This window comes from Fistularia commersonii, chromosome 21 (assembly GCF_037954325.1).
Source record: "Fistularia commersonii isolate RoL2024-O1a breed Wild chromosome 21, RoL_Fcom_v1.0, whole genome shotgun sequence".
Classification (NCBI taxonomy): domain Eukaryota; kingdom Metazoa; phylum Chordata; class Actinopteri; order Syngnathiformes; family Fistulariidae; genus Fistularia; species Fistularia commersonii.
This window is the reverse complement of record NC_141304.1, coordinates 15,231,853-15,248,615: the sequence shown is the minus strand read 5'-3', so window position 1 is coordinate 15,248,615 and position 16,763 is coordinate 15,231,853. Positions and strand designations below refer to the sequence as shown.

The 16,763-nt window shown below is 49.2% G+C and overlaps 1 protein-coding gene across 7 annotated transcripts in view; it reads left to right on the top strand.

Moving 5' to 3' along the window:
- The first annotated feature begins 328 nt into the window (after positions 1-328).
- dlgap4b (discs, large (Drosophila) homolog-associated protein 4b) overlaps positions 329-16,763 on the top strand; it is a 111,682-nt gene continuing 95,247 nt past the window's right edge. For 5 of the 7 annotated variants that reach the window (XM_086168255.1, XM_086168256.1, XM_086168252.1 and 2 more), the window contains exon 1: positions 329-577. The gene's annotated coding sequence lies outside the window, so the exon portion shown is untranslated. Of the gene's footprint in view, positions 578-1,239; positions 1,321-16,763 lie in introns of those variants that run through there. The other 2 variants (XM_086168254.1, XM_086168253.1) reach the window with 2 other exon arrangements.

Sequence of the window (16,763 nt, the reverse complement as noted above, 5' to 3'; positions counted from 1 at the left end):
CCCCCTCTCCCTCTCAATCTCTATCTATCCCTCCATTTCTCACCCTCTCCATCTCTCTCTCCATCTCTCTTTCTCTCTCTCTCTCTCCATCTCTCTTCCCATCTTTCTCTTTCTCTCTCCTTCACAATCTCTCTCTCTCTCCATCTCTCTCTCTCCCTGCCAGAGTGTCAGTCAGCGGCTTCCTCTCTCTCTCTCTCTCTCTCTCTCTCTCTGTGTGTGTGTGTGTGTGTGTGTGTGTGTGTGTGTGTGTGTGTGTGTGTCCCTCCCTCCCTCCGTCCGATCCGTCTCTCCCCTCCGTCAGATCGTGGCTCCCCGTCCTGCGGTCTCGTCGTCCCGCAGTCAGCCTGCGTGTCTGGGCGGCGGACGGCGGCGGCGGCGGCGGCGGCGGCCGGCGGTGGGATGTCAGTGCGCTCCGCCGCCTCCCGGGCGGAGGAGTGAGGGGGTTTGCGGGCTCCGTGCGGGCTCCGTGCGTGCGGGAGGAGAGGCGGGCGGGAAGGCGCCTCCTCTGCCTCCCGGGGAACTTACCGACTCCGCGAGGATAAACACGCCGGGACGTCGGGAAACGCCGGAGCCGCAGGTAAGACGCACCGGAGCGTGCACGGGAGTGCGTCGAGGACGGGGGTGCGGGGGTTGCGGGGGTTGCGTGAGGTGCGGGGGTGACTCACGCCGGTCCGGAGGCTGCAGAGCCTCTGCAGACACCCGAGGCATCGGTTGCCGCTCCGCACCTTCACGGCGTTTCACGCGTGGAGACACCCGTGGACGATCTGTGTGTGTGTGTGTGTGTGTGTGTTTGTGTTTGAAATACCCCCCCCCCCCTCCCCCCCCGTGCGTGTTGGTGATGCTCGTGTTCGTGCAGATTCTCCGTCGGTTGCGCGCAAAATCCAAAATGAATGAATGAATGAAAAAGTTGTTCGGGCATGCGCAGTGGGAGGCGGGCCGTCGTCTTCGTCGTGCGTGTTCGAACGCGTCTTTTTGTCCGCGCATGTTTTTGCATCATCATTTCCAGCGCGCTCGGTCCTCCGGAGCGAGACGTGCGTGTTTTGCGTGCAGAAGCATCGGGTGGTGAAGAAGCTGGAGCTCAGAAGATAGAAAGAGACAGTAAATGACATGTAGTGCGTGTTAAACGTGCACGACGGCTCGGGGAGCCGCCCGAGTCCTGACATTCAAAGCCGCCTCCTGAGGTGACGCCTTCAGAAGGTCAAGTCTCCGGATCCTCCATCCTGCTCCTCCTGAGAAGAAGCAGAAGGTCGGCCTTCGGAAGAAGAAGAGCCGGCGTTTTCGTGTCCCTCGGAGAACCTCGGCCTCCGTCGCCGAAATTCGGTAAATCGCCGTGGTAACGACAGTTTACGTGTGACCTCAGACCGGCGTGGAATCGTGCTCGCCGACCCTTCCTCCTCCTCCTCCTCCTCCTCCTCCTCCGGCGCACGCTGACCTGAAAAGCGTCCCGAGCGGCGAGGAAGAGGAGGAGGAGGGTAAAATAAAAAAAAAATTAAAAAAAAGGAGGAAGAATCCACTTGTGCTTACTCACAGCCATTTATAAACCCCCCCCCCCTTCCCACCCGTGCACGTGCGCGCTCGCTCATGCCGCGTCTCATCGCATCTCGTCACTCTGGGCAGCGCTCTGCCCTCTCGGCCCGTCGCCACGCGGCCTGATTTCTTTCTTTTTGTGTTTGTTTCGTCGGGTCGGGCGTCGCGTGTCGGCGGCTCGGCCTCTCGCACGGAGCGGCGCCGACCCGACATCGTTCGAAGCTTCTTCTTCTTCTTCCGCTTCGGCTTTTTCGGTTATCCGCGGAGGTTCTCGCTCATCCAGCTGGTGGGGAAACCTTCGTGAAATCTTCTTTTCGTGGATTCTCGGAGAACGAGGGACGAGGAGGGGGAAGACCTTCAAGCGAAGACGTTCAAGTCCAGTTCGACAAGGAGGCTTAGAGACGTTCGCGCTTCCTATAGAGAACCGTTCACCTTCACATCGTACATAAACATCCAACCATTTACCCTCTCATTTACACATCATATGGAGATAAACATCCATTCACCCTCTCATCCACATCATATAAACATCCATTCACCCTCTCATCCACACATCCTATAGAGATAAACAACCATTCAAGCTTATTTCATAAAGCTAATACAGTGATCCCTCGCTATAACGCCGTTTACTTTTCACGGTTTCGCTACTTCACAGATTTGCATGGTGCATTGTGTTCTGCGTTCTGATTGGCTAAAAAGTCACTCCGCTTCTTCTCTACCTGTGCGTCAATAACGTTGCAGTTTAATACGTACACGTACGTAAAACAGCTTGCCGAATTTACATGACGTACGTGCAAATTCTCTTTTAATTTCGAGTTTCTCTAAAACCCATAATGTTGACAAAACGCTCTGGAGCGAAAAAGAGCCCAAAAGTTAGCGGAAGATGCTATTTATCGCAGATTAAGTTAAACTTCTGGACATGCTAAGGGAAGCTAAAAGCTATGCGGCTGTAGGTCGGCATTACGGAATGAATGAATCTTCCCTTCGTCCCATAAAGCGGGAAGAAAAACACATACGGACGACAGCAGCGATGTATAATAGAGTATTTAATTGTATAATAATTGTAAAAAAAAAAAAAAAAAGGTTTCTACTTCATGGATTTAGCCTATCACGTGTTCTTTTTGGAACGTAACCCCCGCGAAAAACAAGGGCTTACTGTAGTGCAATAGTCACTCTCTCGTTCTTATATTTTATGGAGTTAACAACCACCCTCACGTCATGAAGATACATACAATATTCACAACATCATATCTCAACATGCAGCCATTCATATCGTGAAGATGCATCCAACAATTCACCTTTTCATTCCCATCATATTGAGAAAAACCTGCACTCGCCCTCACGTCATAAAGATACAGACAATATTCATGTCACATATGGACATGCAGCCATTCACCTTCACCCGTTCATTCTCATGTTGTATGAAGGTCTGGACCTGCTCACCCTGGATCTCCTCTGAAGCTCCTGCATGTTAGGACTGTGGGAGGAGTCTTGAGGAACCCCACGCAGACACGTGGAGAACATGGAGACCTCCTTGCCGAGAGGAACCTCCTCGCTAATCTCCGCGCTGCCGTTTGAGGCTTTTTCCACGTGATATATTCGCCATTCCTGTTCCCGGTGGCGTTCAAGGGCGGGTCAGCTCCGATTCGTCCGTTTGCTCCGCGGCTCAGATGTGTTCATCCGACGGCCGAGTCGGGTCTCCATTTCGCCGCGTTGCATCACCGACGGATTCGGTTCGTTTTTGGAAAACGGTGAAACTCTCCCGGCGGCACGTCGCCGCTTTCGGTGCTCATTTATCGTCCGGCCTCGCCGTTAGATTTGAGCGACGGCGACGGGCGCGGATTGACGAGAGTTGAATGTAATTTCACGGCGAGGGCGCGGGACCAGGCGGAGGCGGGATTAAGACGTACAGGGAAGGGATCGTGTATCAGCCGCGGATAAAGTAGCAGAAGTCTATATTTAAACATCCTCGCCGGAGAGACGGGATGTCGTCATTCCCTCGGCGGGGAAGCAGCGGCTGCAAAGACGCCGCAGCTTCTCATATCCTGCTTGAGTTTCTCTTCTTTAAAAACTAGAGATCTATGGCGGCCCGCGCCGCCGCCACCGCCGCCGCCGCCGCCACCGCCGCCGCTCCGGGTCTCTCCAGATGCAGGTGTGTTTTGATTCACTCGTTAGCATCCGAGAACTTAAACGTGCACATCCGCGCGAGCGAGTCGGAAGGGGAATTTCACCCGGCAGGTTATTGAGTTATGTGCAGTCACAGCGGCGAGCGGCGGCGGGCATAATGAGCTGCCGGGACGACGCGCAGGACGATTATCCCCAATAATGTTTGAAAACCGGATTAGCGCAGGCCGCCTCCGTCGCCGTTGAATCGTTAAGGAAACGGCGGCCGGCGACGGGAAACGGCCTTCGTCCCGCGGCGCCGGTGCTTTGTGTTTTCTCGCGCCGCTCTTCGGCCGTCAGGAAGCAAAGAAACGAACGTCTCTCGTGGTGAATTTAATAATGAATCCGGGGTTTTCCGGAGCCCGGGGCCGTAGCGCACATATGTCGGCTTCGCGTGGATTGATAGCAGCAGATCTTCTCCTCTGAAGAAGAAGAAGTCCGAATGGAAACCGCAGGGCTTCTGCACGCAGCCAGAGACGGACGCTCTGAGTGCTTGTTTTTGCGACTGGCGGGCTCACAGCGTCTGACAATTCCATGAAAGGGGTTTGTGTGTGTGTGTGTGTGTGTGTGTGTGTGTGTGTGTGTTGGGCGTCTCAGGAGAGGTGACTGTGTGTGAGAGTGGAAGGTGGGTTTGAAGTCGTATCAAAGAAAAGCAGCCAGTCCTGTTTAAACCTCTGAATAAAAGGTTCTGACTATCTTCGGGGAGAAAGACGGTGAAGCTACTAGCGTAGCTTGTTAGCGGCTAGCTTGTTTGCATGAGAAACAAATATCAACAACAAATATTTTTCTGATGAAAACTTGCCGCTGGGGTCTCTGTAATCAAGAGGTTCTCATTCTCCTTCTCTGGATGTTTGCTGGTCTTCTGATGGAGCTTTCTGCTCAGGTTCTCGATTCTTGCGCCTGCAACTGGACGTTCTCTCCATGCAGACGTTCCTCCTCTCGTCCCAGAGGTTCTTCAGGTGCAACTCGACCCTGACGCGGTTCTGGGATGTAACTCTGGGGTTGGTCTAAGCCGAAAGGATTCCTTAGGTTCATGAGCGAGTCATTTCACAGGGAAAAACAGGTACGAGTTCCTGGGACTCACCTCTCCGGACGAGTTGCCGGGTTTTGATGGATCTGGTAAAGGTTCGTGTTGATCCGTCCCAGCACAACCTTATATGTAGGTGAAAGGTCATTGAGAAGGCCCCCCCCCCCCAGCCCCCCTCTCAGAACTACAAAGTGGCTATCTCAAGAGGAGCGGCCCTTGTTCGGGCGTATGTCTGATCGCCTGGAACATGGCGTATGCTTGAGGAAAAGGTCTGTTTTTTGGAAAGGGATGCTGACAATGATGCCGGCGAGTCCAATATCCCGAGGACTCAAATCCCCGTCCATGATTGTCAGGCAATAACCAGATAACGGTGGAAGCCTGAGTGGAGCAGGAACGGGCTCTTCTGTCGGATGCACCTCTGATTGTAAACCCGTCGCTGTATCGCTTACGATCCTGGTCCTCGCCTTGCCGGCGCTCTGACCTAAATTAATGGAGCATACGTGAGAAAAGAGTCCCCTGGTGGAAACATGGCCTTTAGTAACAACCCTTGTTTACCCTTTTAAACCAATCTTCTCAAAGACGCTCAGTAACTGGGTGACGCTTTGAATTTGTACATTTTAGACGCTAAATATAGGATACGCTTAAGCACAAAGGCCAAAACGGGGACAACCATCCCTTTAATATCCACTGATTTGCAGCACATCGCCAAGGATGCCTTTGCACCTGAATGCAGCAGTTTTTTCTGGGTTGTTTGCTCTCCATGCTGTCATTTGCTTTGGATCGCCGGCTCAGTGATCGGAGGAAACCCGTCCGCATTTCCAACAGCGAACCCGCCGAGATTTTGTTTTAGATCCTTTCACTTTGACCTCCGGACTCTTTAGGCTCATTTGTGGTCATGTTAGGCACGTAAACACGTATGTCCGTTTAGAATGTCGTCAAACGTTGACCTATTCGGATGCCCGCTAGGCGGTACATCCACTGGAGGGTTCGGGGTTCACCTCCAAGTTCCCAACAGTTGGACGATGAAGGAGCTGGCGATAAGAAGAAGTGCCGCAGTAGACCATTAAGTACAAGGCGGCATGTGGACTGGGAGTTCTTCTCCATGGTTACACCGACGACATGTGGTCTTCCTCTGTGATATGGCTACGTTTGCTATGTTAGGCTACACCTCTGCAGGCTGCAGGGGGGCGTACAGAACCGGCCAGGAAATCAGTGCAAGGGACGGCCAAAAAAAAAAACAAAAAAAACAGTGTTTCGCTCGCCTCCCGCCTCCGCGAGGAGCGACGTGGCGTTCCGGTTTTATTGTTTGATGAAGTGCAGACTGACGAGCGGGGTGTCGACAGTCGATGGCAGTGCCAATGATAAGTCACCGGAGTTTCATCTGCGGAGTCCCGGGCGCAATTCATCACCGACAGCATCCGGAAAATGTGGCAGATCAGCTCGGGCTACGACATGTCAAACACCAACTCACGCCTACTGTGAGGCGGCACGCTCGGGAACGGGAGCCAGCAGAACGCGCCGCTTCTGTTGCTACGATGCTGCTCACTTTTACACGTGGCGTGTAAAAGTTAGCATACAGGTTTGCTTATTCATTATGGATGTAGAACATACGCAGCAAGGCATCAATTACGCAGATTATTCACGCCGCTGCTCTTCACATTATCTGTTCTACAAAGCTTGAACCCCTTTGGAGCCTCGAGGACTAAATTCGCACGTTTCCAAATCTTTGCTAATAACCGTAACGTTGTGCAAAACATCCGATGTCCAAAAAAACAAAGTGTGCTGGGGAGAAGATAAACTCCTCCACGGCTCCAGGGGCGAGAGCGCATCACGTGTTGTATCTTCATTTTCATTTAAAAGGTTTTGTCATCGCGCCGCAACATGTTTGATAGGAAGCTAAGCTACGCGCGCGTTCGAGCTACGTTCCTTCACCCACTCATACGATGGTTCATCTTACGCCAAAATAGTTCCACCAATCAGAAAACGGGCAGTTCGATTCTCCTCCTGTCTGCATGTCGAAGGCTCCTCGGGCAACAAGCTGAACTTTAACTTGCTCCCGATGGTCTAGTTAGCGCCTTGCGTGACAGCTCTACCGCCAACGGTGTGTGTGTGTGTGTGAGTGTGTGTGTGAATTGGTGAACGTATCCCAGTCCCACACTTCCCGAAGCCATCTTCTCCCTCGGCACTGATTTCAAATTTATCGCCCGAGGGTTTCGCGCAAACGTCGTCTCGAGATCAATTTGGCGAACGGGCTCCGCTTGCAGAGCGCCTTCACACCCGCCGCTTCCCTAGCGCTTCACGCCGGATAGCGTTCGACCGTCGGCGGTGGCGGCGCCACGCGGGGTGCTAACCGGGCCATCGGGACCAGCTGGGGGTTCGCCCTGCGGGCAGGAGGAGCTGTGAATCTATAAAAACGTGAAACGTGAAGATGGAAAACAAGACAATGTCTATCAGTTCGCCTTCGGTCTCTGATTGTTTAACCTCAGTCTGTGGAAAAACAAAGAAAAACATCCACTGGCTGGTCAGTGATGGTTGCTGGATCAAAAGTAAAAATCAAAATAAGGGTTTGAAAAAAATCTGCACACCAAGAGTGCGGCAAAAATTAAGATCATTGATTTTACACGGAGTAAAGAATATTTATTATAGCATAACGTTTGGAGCAAAAATACTTCTTCAGATGCTTATCAACATATGTTTGGTTAGCAAACATATTTAGCTTGGTAAACGTCATGCTTTAATTCTTCTTCCTTCAGCCCCAGGGAATCTTCAATCTTTGTAGTTACAGTTAACAGTTAAGACAATTCATATTTCATTGCATTTCTTATTCTTCCTCCTTTCTACTATTATCTATTACTGTTATGTTTTTTACTTGAAACTCTGGCACAACAATTTCCTTCGGGATAAATAAAGTTGTTCTCATCTCATATAATAAATATATGCAAAATAAATTCTTTTTCTTTGTCCAGCACTTTTGCTGCGCAGATTTTATCAAACTTTTCTTATTTCATACGATCCCGGGATTCAACTTTGCAACTGGAAGATAGAAAAGCGCAGCTCTCGCGTGCAGAGTGTGTCTCCTTCTAGGCTTTTAATTATAATCCCAGTGAACGCAATGAGGCGACGTACGTCACGGGCAAAGAAAGTATCGATATTTACTGTAATTCCACTGTTTTTCTAACATGCGTTGGATTTTTGCAGCGTGTGCATCCCACTTTTCCAGACGGTACTATACGTGAGCCTCCAATCGGCTCGGCCGGTGCATCTTCCCCTCCCGGAGCCGCCTCATAACCAGGCTGAGCCACGCTCGGCCGGCATTAGGATGCAGAGCTCGCTCCCTTCAGCTTTTCTCCACGGCCTTAATCCCTTCCTCCTCTCCGACTTATGAATGGCGGCCTCGCCGACGGCTTCGGAAGACGTCCGCGAACGCGACATTTGAGGCCGAGACCTGGGAAAAGTGAGGCGGTGAAGAAAGGTGGATGGGAGCTCACGTTGGGGCTTAGATAAGTTCTCCAAGGTCGTGTGATCTTCCTGCGTTTGCGTGGGTTTCCTCCAGGCTAAAGGGTTACATGTCCCCCATTTGGCGTGTGAATGAGCGAGCGAACGGTGGTATATTCCTGGATGAGGTGAGCGACGGTGAAGTTGTTTATATGTGACGTGCAAATGTTATTTTTGATATGACGTGTTCATGAGTGTCCAGACACGAAATATGAGTGAAAAGCGGCGTCTTTTTATTGGAGGTTCTCGTCGAAACCTTCCCGTCTCGGCAACTGGACTTGAATTTCTTCACCTGAAGACGTTTCACCCTCGAATGAATGCATGTATGTCTCTATAAGAGATGCAAATGGCGGTGAATGGTAATAATAATAATAATAATAATACATGGGATTTTTATAGCGCTTTTCATGACACTCAAAGACGCTTCACAAGTAAAAACAGAAGGAACAGAACATACACAGAGTTATTGGGAAGAAGTCCATAATTGCAGAGTGTGGCGATGAGCGCCAGTCCAGGGACGAGCTGGAGGAGCTTCGCCGGTGTGCAGCTGAGTGTCGTGCTGCTGTGAGGAGGCAAGTGTTGGAGCTGGATGTCGGAGATGGATTTTTGGTGGAGAGAGAGATGGTGGAGCAGGAGGAGCGAGAAGATTTCGGCCGATGGAAATGCCGTCTTGCTAGGCGCCATCGGGATCCGGAGTTTCGGGAGGCTGGCCGGCTAGCTAGCCAGCCAGCCGGCCAGCCTGCTCAGGTCACCGTCGGGACCTGGAGTTTTGAGAGGCTAGCTAGCCAGCCAGCCTGCTCAGGTCGGCAAGCTAGTTTGGTAGCTTGCTGGAGATTGTCCGGGTGAGCCTTTGTCTTTGGTTTGGTTGATTGGTTGGAATAGTAGTTTAAAGATGGCATTTGATTGAGCGACTGAAACATCTGCATGTTTACGCAGGATGTGTAAACGAATAGCGCGACGTCTCGATAAGACGTGCGATGCGAATGAGCGAGTGAATGGCTTGGATCGGCCGCAGGATAAGCCGTATCGAGAACGAACGAACGAACCAACCAACCAACCAACCAACCAACCAACCAACGAACCAACGAACCAACGAACCGACGAACCAACGAACCAACGAACAAGTGAATTCTGGGCTGTCGGTGCACAAGACTGGACAGAGTAAATACATCAGAATTGCATATATCGGCGGAGAAAAGACTAGCTGTAGCCAGTCTCCCAGTGTTAGATCTGAGGGTGAACGCTTGCACGTGACATGAATGACGGTGAATAGTAGTTTCTAGGTGCCATTTGAATGAGCGAGTGAAATATCCGCATGTTTATGCAGGATGTGTAAACGAATAGCGCGACGTCTCGATAAGACGTGCGATGTGAATGAGCGAGTGAATGACTTGGATCGGCCGCAGGATAAGCCGTACAGAGAATGAATGAATGAGTGAATTCTGGGCTGTCGGTGCAATAGACTGGATAGAGTAAATACACCAGAATTGGATATATATCGGCGGAGAAAAGACTAGCTGTAGCCCGTCGCTCAGTGTTAGCGGCGTGCATGGGAGGCACCGTTTGTGTGGTGGCTGCCCTGCGGGTTGGACTACACACACTTTTTGTGCACGGGAATTTGTCGCGATTGCCGTTCGAGTCGATTCATGCCCATTCAGATCTGGATTAGCCATTCAGCCCGAACCCAATATCCAAATGAAAAGGGAAAAAAAAAAGATATAAAGAACCATATTTTGCCTTTGTAAGCTCAGCCTCTTTAGTTATTGTGCAATCAATTACCACAAATGGAGCGCGGCGATGTCATGCCTGCTTCCCCGGCCACGGAAAGGCCAATCCCCTCTCAACACGCTCATCCCCGTCCCTTACCTACACGCCAGGTCAACCAGAAAGTAATCATACACTCCGGCTGCCGGGAAGCCGATCCCCACCCCCGCCCGTCGCCACGCCGCCGCGTCTTTTGTTGCCGCGTGTTTGTTTTGACGGACCAGCTTTCAAGGACAATTTGCCGGACGGGCCGGCGTCGGGAGGAGCAGGAGACGATCCGACTCTGTGGGTTTTAACGTTTATAGGACAGAAGTAGAGGCTCGAATTAGCGCTACCCGCCGGTTAGCGAGCGGCTAATATGTGCTTGGCTGTATGACCTCTGAAGGGGTGCTGGAAGTGTATCTTCTCAGGGTTCCTCAAGCTTCCCTCGTATCACTGAAGACTAGATGATCTACCAGACGGTAAGAAGGGAAGCGTAGCTTCATGTTCGAGCTCCCGGGGAAGAACCTGGCAAGTTACGTACAGAAGAAGAAGTGGAAAAAGGGCCACCTCTGCGCTTCATTTGGTTGTTATCTCCTCACAAAGCCTCAGCAGTCACCTCGCCCACTTCCTTCCGCACACTTAACCAAAACACACACACACACACACACACTTTGCGTTGAATGGATCCACTCTGAGTGAGTGTTCTGCACGTCGAGTTTTATACATTTATTTATTTTGTCTCTTTATACGATTCAATCACAAACATCAGTTGATTCATTCGCGACCTGCACCTCGTATCCACGTGGAGAAACCACGCGCTCTCATTGGCGTGAGGGAAGGCGGCACGTCTTCCTCACATTCTGTGAAGTCACTAATTTGTGTTTGGAGAAGCTCCCTTGAAGCGTGTTCAGATGTCGGCCTCCTCAGATGGAGTGTTTTGTTCCATTTTTATTTTTTTTTATCCGATTAAACGAGTCGGAGGCTCACGTTGGGAGATAGCGGGGTGGAAAACCGTTTCCAACACCTGCACCTGCATCAATCAGGTGAAATGATCGTACACGCCTTTCCTTGCGGGAACCCGGGCTTTCGTTGGTGTGTGTGTGTGTGTGTGTGTGTGTGTGTGTGTGTGTGTGTGTGTGTGTGTGTGTGTGTGACGAGCGAAGCCATCCATCAATGAAATATACTGCTGATTGTTATTGTGTGTATTCCCATTTGGAGAAGTTCTTTTCGAACAGAAAGACGTTTTTCATTTCGAGTTTCATGTCTCTGCCTGATGTGGCTTTTGATAATAATCGAGTATTTACTCAGAATTTATTTTATTTTATTTTTTTTCATTTTTAAAATGTAATTTTAAATGTGAAGATTATGGCTATTAAATATAATATATAAATAACAATAATGATATTGTTTAATATTATAATAAATTGGATATTATATATCTAAATAAAATGTGTTATATATTTACCTCTAATAATATCTTTGTCGCTCTTAATAATCACACAACAGCACACAGAGAGGTTTGCTGCTTGTGGATGTTTTTTATTTATTTTTCATAAATACAATAAGGACTCAAATAGAGTATTTTTTCTTAAAAGTATCCTTCAGCCACATGTCTTTTTTTCAGAGTCCACAATGTTAAGTTGATTGCAGAAAAGCGATTTCATTTTCTCTGCAGTTGTTCAGTGCAACACATTTTTTTTTTATACATTCAACATGTTTGAATGTATAAACATTTGAATCTTTTAACACACTGCAGATATCCAGTGTGTGCACGACAATACGGTGGCTCCTTCAGACACGAATCGCTTTATACATCAAAATCAGCAAAACTTATCAGGAAAAATATCAGAATTTTTTTTTTAAAGATATGTAGCAGGATTCAAGCTAATTTTATCCTTTAAATTTGAAAAAAGGTATTTCAAGGAATCCATAATGCAAGAGTGAGAAAATCAAAATTTGAAATTAGCGCGGTACGCGCTAAGCGAGCTCCTGCAACTCAAATATGCTTCATGAACAGAACATATCTCCTGTGGTGCATAATTTTATAGCTTTGTGTTTATTTTTTGTATCTTTTTAAATATTAATATTGGGGCCCTAAGAAAGCATCTTCAGAAAGAAGATGTTCTTTGGAAATGAAGCACGAATGTGGTGTACGTGTTGCACATATGGCACCTGAATATAATGAATATAATTTGTTTTCTCTTATTTTAAATGGGGAAAATTCTTTCAACATATGAAAAAGATCAACATACGAACCCACTTCTGGGAGAAGTTAAATTGGTATCTTCAGGGACTGCTGGGCTTTGAATGCTGGCAGCAGTCACGTGAATGTCACGTGAACAGAGTAAAAACCTGTGCAATTTGGATACATAGCATAAAGGCAAAATATATATTTTCATATAAATATAATGTTATAATGTTATTCGCCGTGTTAATTCTTTTTTTTTTGTGGCTCCCGCTGTCTTCTTTCCTGTGGGGAAACGTCTCCAAATGGCTCTTTGGGAGGTAAAGGTCGCGACCCTTGCTCTAGATAAAGAACCAGAGCCGATGGCTGAGCGTCCGCAGACTCTGCCGCCTCTCCACGACTTTATTCCAAGAGGGCGACCACAAATAGGAAACATCAGAAGGACATGTGACCAATGGGAGCTCAGATCGGGTTCCCGTCCTCGCCGGCCTTCGGCAGCAGATGTTCATCCGGATTGTTGTTCGGTGTGTGTTTTGAGGATGGCGAACCGGAGGAAATAGCGGTTGTGTGGCTCCTCCTCCTCGCCAGCGTACGACCAGGTTCGCATCTCCTTCCGTGAACTCTTGGAGCAAATTTAGGGAAATGAAACGCACCTTTCGGCAGCTGACCTTACGTCCCGAAGAGGACACTTGGGTTTATCCACTGTGGATCTTCTTCTTTTCCTTCAGGGGTCACCACAGCCCATCCACCTTCTCCGCCAACGTCGTCCATCCATCTTCTCCCTGGTCTTCGTCTTGACCTCCAACTCCAGCATCCGTCTACCAATGTATTCACTTTCCCTCCTCTGTACGTGACCCGACCATCTCTGAGCTTCTCTCCAGAACATCTACCATGTGTCGTCCTTCTGATGGACTCATTCCTGATCCTCTCCATCCTGGTCGCTCCCAAAGAGAACCTCAACATCTCCACCTCTGCCACCTCCAGCTCTGCCTCCTGTATTTATCAATGCCTCCAAACCACACCTGGTCTCACCACTGTCTTCTACACCTTTCCTTTCATTCTGGCTGATAGTCTTCTATCTTCTCCACCCATTCCAACCTCCTTAAACGTGTTCCTTTAACCCTTCTCCACGCTCTGGACTGTTGACCCTAAGAACTTGAAATCCTCCACCTTCTTGATCTCCACTCCTCGTAGTCTCACTGTTCCACCTCTCATTCACACAAATATATTCTGTCTTCATGCCTCTCCTTTCCAGAGCAAACCTCCACCTCTCTAGATGTTCCTCAGCCTGTTCCCTGCTCTCACTACAGACCACCATGTCGTCTGCAAACAGGCCTGTCAGTGTCTTCATATTTTTGAATGGCGGTTACTTGTCTTGAGACAGGGGTGTCCAATACGTCGACCGCAAAGGTAGCGTGGGTGGATTGCATGGTATTTAAAAAATAGGCTTTAGCCTGTCATCTGTCCTCAGGATGAAATTCGTCGCTTAATTGACGTGGAGGGCAGCTCGTGTGACATCGGACCTTTTCTGGCACATTCTAGCAAGCTAGCATGTTACCTAGTTATCCTCCAGTTTAATTCTTGTTAACTCAAGAAGGATGTTAAACCGAGTAGGAGAGCTGGACCGATTGAGAAGCCGAAAACTTGGGAGGACTTTATTTCTTAACTGTCATTTTCGATGCCTTTGCCCGATCAGCCAGTCTACCGTCGCTTGAAGGGAAACGTGAAGCGGCATTTTCTCGGACCGTTTATAAAAATTACGACCTCCCCCCGAAAAGCGAGCTGAGGCGGGTGAAGGAACTAAAATCACAGTTGTGTCAGCCTTTTCCCACATCAAGTCCAAATACCGTCCTACCATGACTGATGGTCATTTGGAGGTTAGCCTGGGGCTAGCTAGCAGTAGCTAATGTCCGGACCAAACGTCCCCGGCTGATTCCATTCAGTGAAAGTCGTCATGACAACAAATGTCCAGAGTTGTATTGTGCAGTTATGCAAGGTACACCAATATATCTTGTACATAGAAAGAATACTATCTACCGGAGTTTCCGGACTATTGAGCGCACCTCAATATAAGCCGCGCCGGCTAGCCGATCGCTATCTTGGGCTTCCTCCTGCGAACTAAAACCGTCAAAGTCGTCTTCTTCAGTGTCGGAGTTTAAAGGACTCAGAATTTCCCGGTCATTTCATCGGCCCAATGGATAAATGTCGTAGCAGCGTGAAGCTCGCTAGCCCCTCACTCCTAAATATCCATGTATTAGCCGCATCGTTGTTTACGTGAAAAAAGTCGCGGCTTATCGTCCGGAAATTACGATACTTGGACTTTGGACATTTTATGAGCTCACCGTTGCGTTCGCCCGATCCGCCGCCCCGTCTCACCTCGACTGGTGCACACTTGGAAACGTCACAGCCATTTCCACCTCCAGGAATAATTGACCCGTGGACCTCAGGAACACCTCGCATCGGAAACATCTCCTTCCACTAATTGCGCGTTCACCGCGTTGTACATTCCGGAGCGAAGGAAAAGATCAAATGATCGTGTCCGGTTTCCCTTCGGACCCGACGGCGTGCTGACGCTTCACTTGCGTCGGCGTTTCACGTCGAGGTCATTCAACTTGTGCGTCTCCCAGAGGGATTTATTGTCGAATTCCCAGTAAAACTCCAGAAGCTGATCAGCTAATGAAAGGCTGCGGGGGTTGGCGAGGTGACGTTTGGATCTTTGTGCACCTCGAGCTGCCGCTTGTACATGGAAAGAGATCCCGAATTTTTTTTTTTTGTTTTTCAGATGCACTTTGATACACCCCCCCCCCCCTGTTTGAAATATAAATAAAACCCGCTGCGCCTCCTCGACGCCGGTTGTTTTGAAGTAATTACTGGAATCTTCCACGGCGCAGACCTCGCAAGTGACTCATCCAGGAGACGATATCCGGGAGTCAGGAAGAGGAAGAAAAAGACGACTGTGGAAATGTATAGGCGAGAAGGGGGGGGGGCGCTCGGTTCAAATGGGGGCTGCGGAAAAACAAATATGCGGCGATGCATGCCGAGATCCAGCCGCTACAGTCGTACCTCCTACCAAAGGAGGTCTATTAATACATCCGCCGGATCCCGTCAAACCTTTGATTCGTAGCGACAAAGACTTTCCCTCAGCGCCGGCGCCCAAATGCGCATTGTTGTCTGTCGTCAAAATTTTCCTTCTGAGTTTTCTGACAATTGGCTCTTGTTCAACTCCGCCACCCGTCTGAATGTTGCGATGACGCAACCGGGCGTTGGCCAGCGGTCCGAAACCAGGATGCAAGTTGGATCCCCGGCCGGTCCTGCCCGCGTGCAGAAGTGTCCTCGGCGAGATACCGAAACCCCCCGGGCGCTACCTGGTTAGCACCTGGTTAGCGCCTGGTTAGCGCCTTACATGGTAGCCCTGCCGCTGCGTGGATGAATGCTAACAACCCGGTTTCAATAAATCCACGGTTCCAGTTCTCGACAAGAAGCTTGGGGTTCCAAGGTTTAAGGTTTAAAAACCTGGATCGTGGTTTGGAGCTGTTTGGAGCCCGAGGAGCTCCCAGAAGCTTCTATCTTACTGTCTGGAGACTGGAAGGTGGATGTGGAGCGGTGCGGCGTGCGGTTTTAATATTTTATTATATGTATTTCAATGAATTCACGTAAGAGCAACAGTTTATTGCACCTTCTAAATGTTTATAACCCAGCAGTTGGTTAATGAGCCACGATGAAAGCTTTATTTGACGCTGCCCTCGCCGTAGTGAGACCAAGTCACAGGAATACACAAAGACTAACCAAGAGTATAATGAGTATCTGTGCGCGTGTTAAGGGCTGGTAAATAAATGAAAATAGCGTCGCAGAGGCGATAACAGGGCCGAAGGGTGGCTGGAGGTGGAATGCTAATGCAGTCGCGCCGTCTGCGGCTGCTGCAGAGCACCTTCTGGGGAAGCGCAAACTTTAAAATCTAGTTCAGTCGCAGCGGATTTAACATCACGGCTGTTATCGTGAGCGTATTTTCCTATTGATTTTTTATTCTTTTTTTTTTTTTTTTTTTGCCCCCCCAAGGTTTACAACATAACCACAGATAACCATCTCTGTAAACAGGTCCGCAGAGTCCAGCCATCTTCTATCTTTCTCCGCAGACGAGGGAGGTGGAACTCGCGCAGCCGAGGTGATGTTTCCTGTTCCTGCAGAACAGCAAGATACTCGGTATCCATTTAGGAACGGCAAAAAATTCATTTTATTAAATAGCATGTGCCGATGACGGGTGAGTCATCAACGCGGCAGAAAGCCAAAAATGAAAAATGCCAACAGGAAAATTACAGAAAATATCTGTGGGTGAGGTTTGACGTGGGTGAAGTCAGACGTGGATTTGGATTTGCCGTCGGTCGCATAGGTGGATCTATGAACAGGTGCACGGACGTGCATGTTGCAGATATCCAGTGTGTGCACGACAATTCGGTGGCTCCTTCAGACACGAATCACTTTATACATCAAAATCAGAAAAACCTTCTTCTTCTTCTTCTTCTTCTTTCGGCTTTTCCCGTTAGGTGTCGCCACAGCGAGTCAACTTTCTCCATCTAACCCTATTCTCTGTATCTTCCTCTCTCACACCAACTACTTTCATAT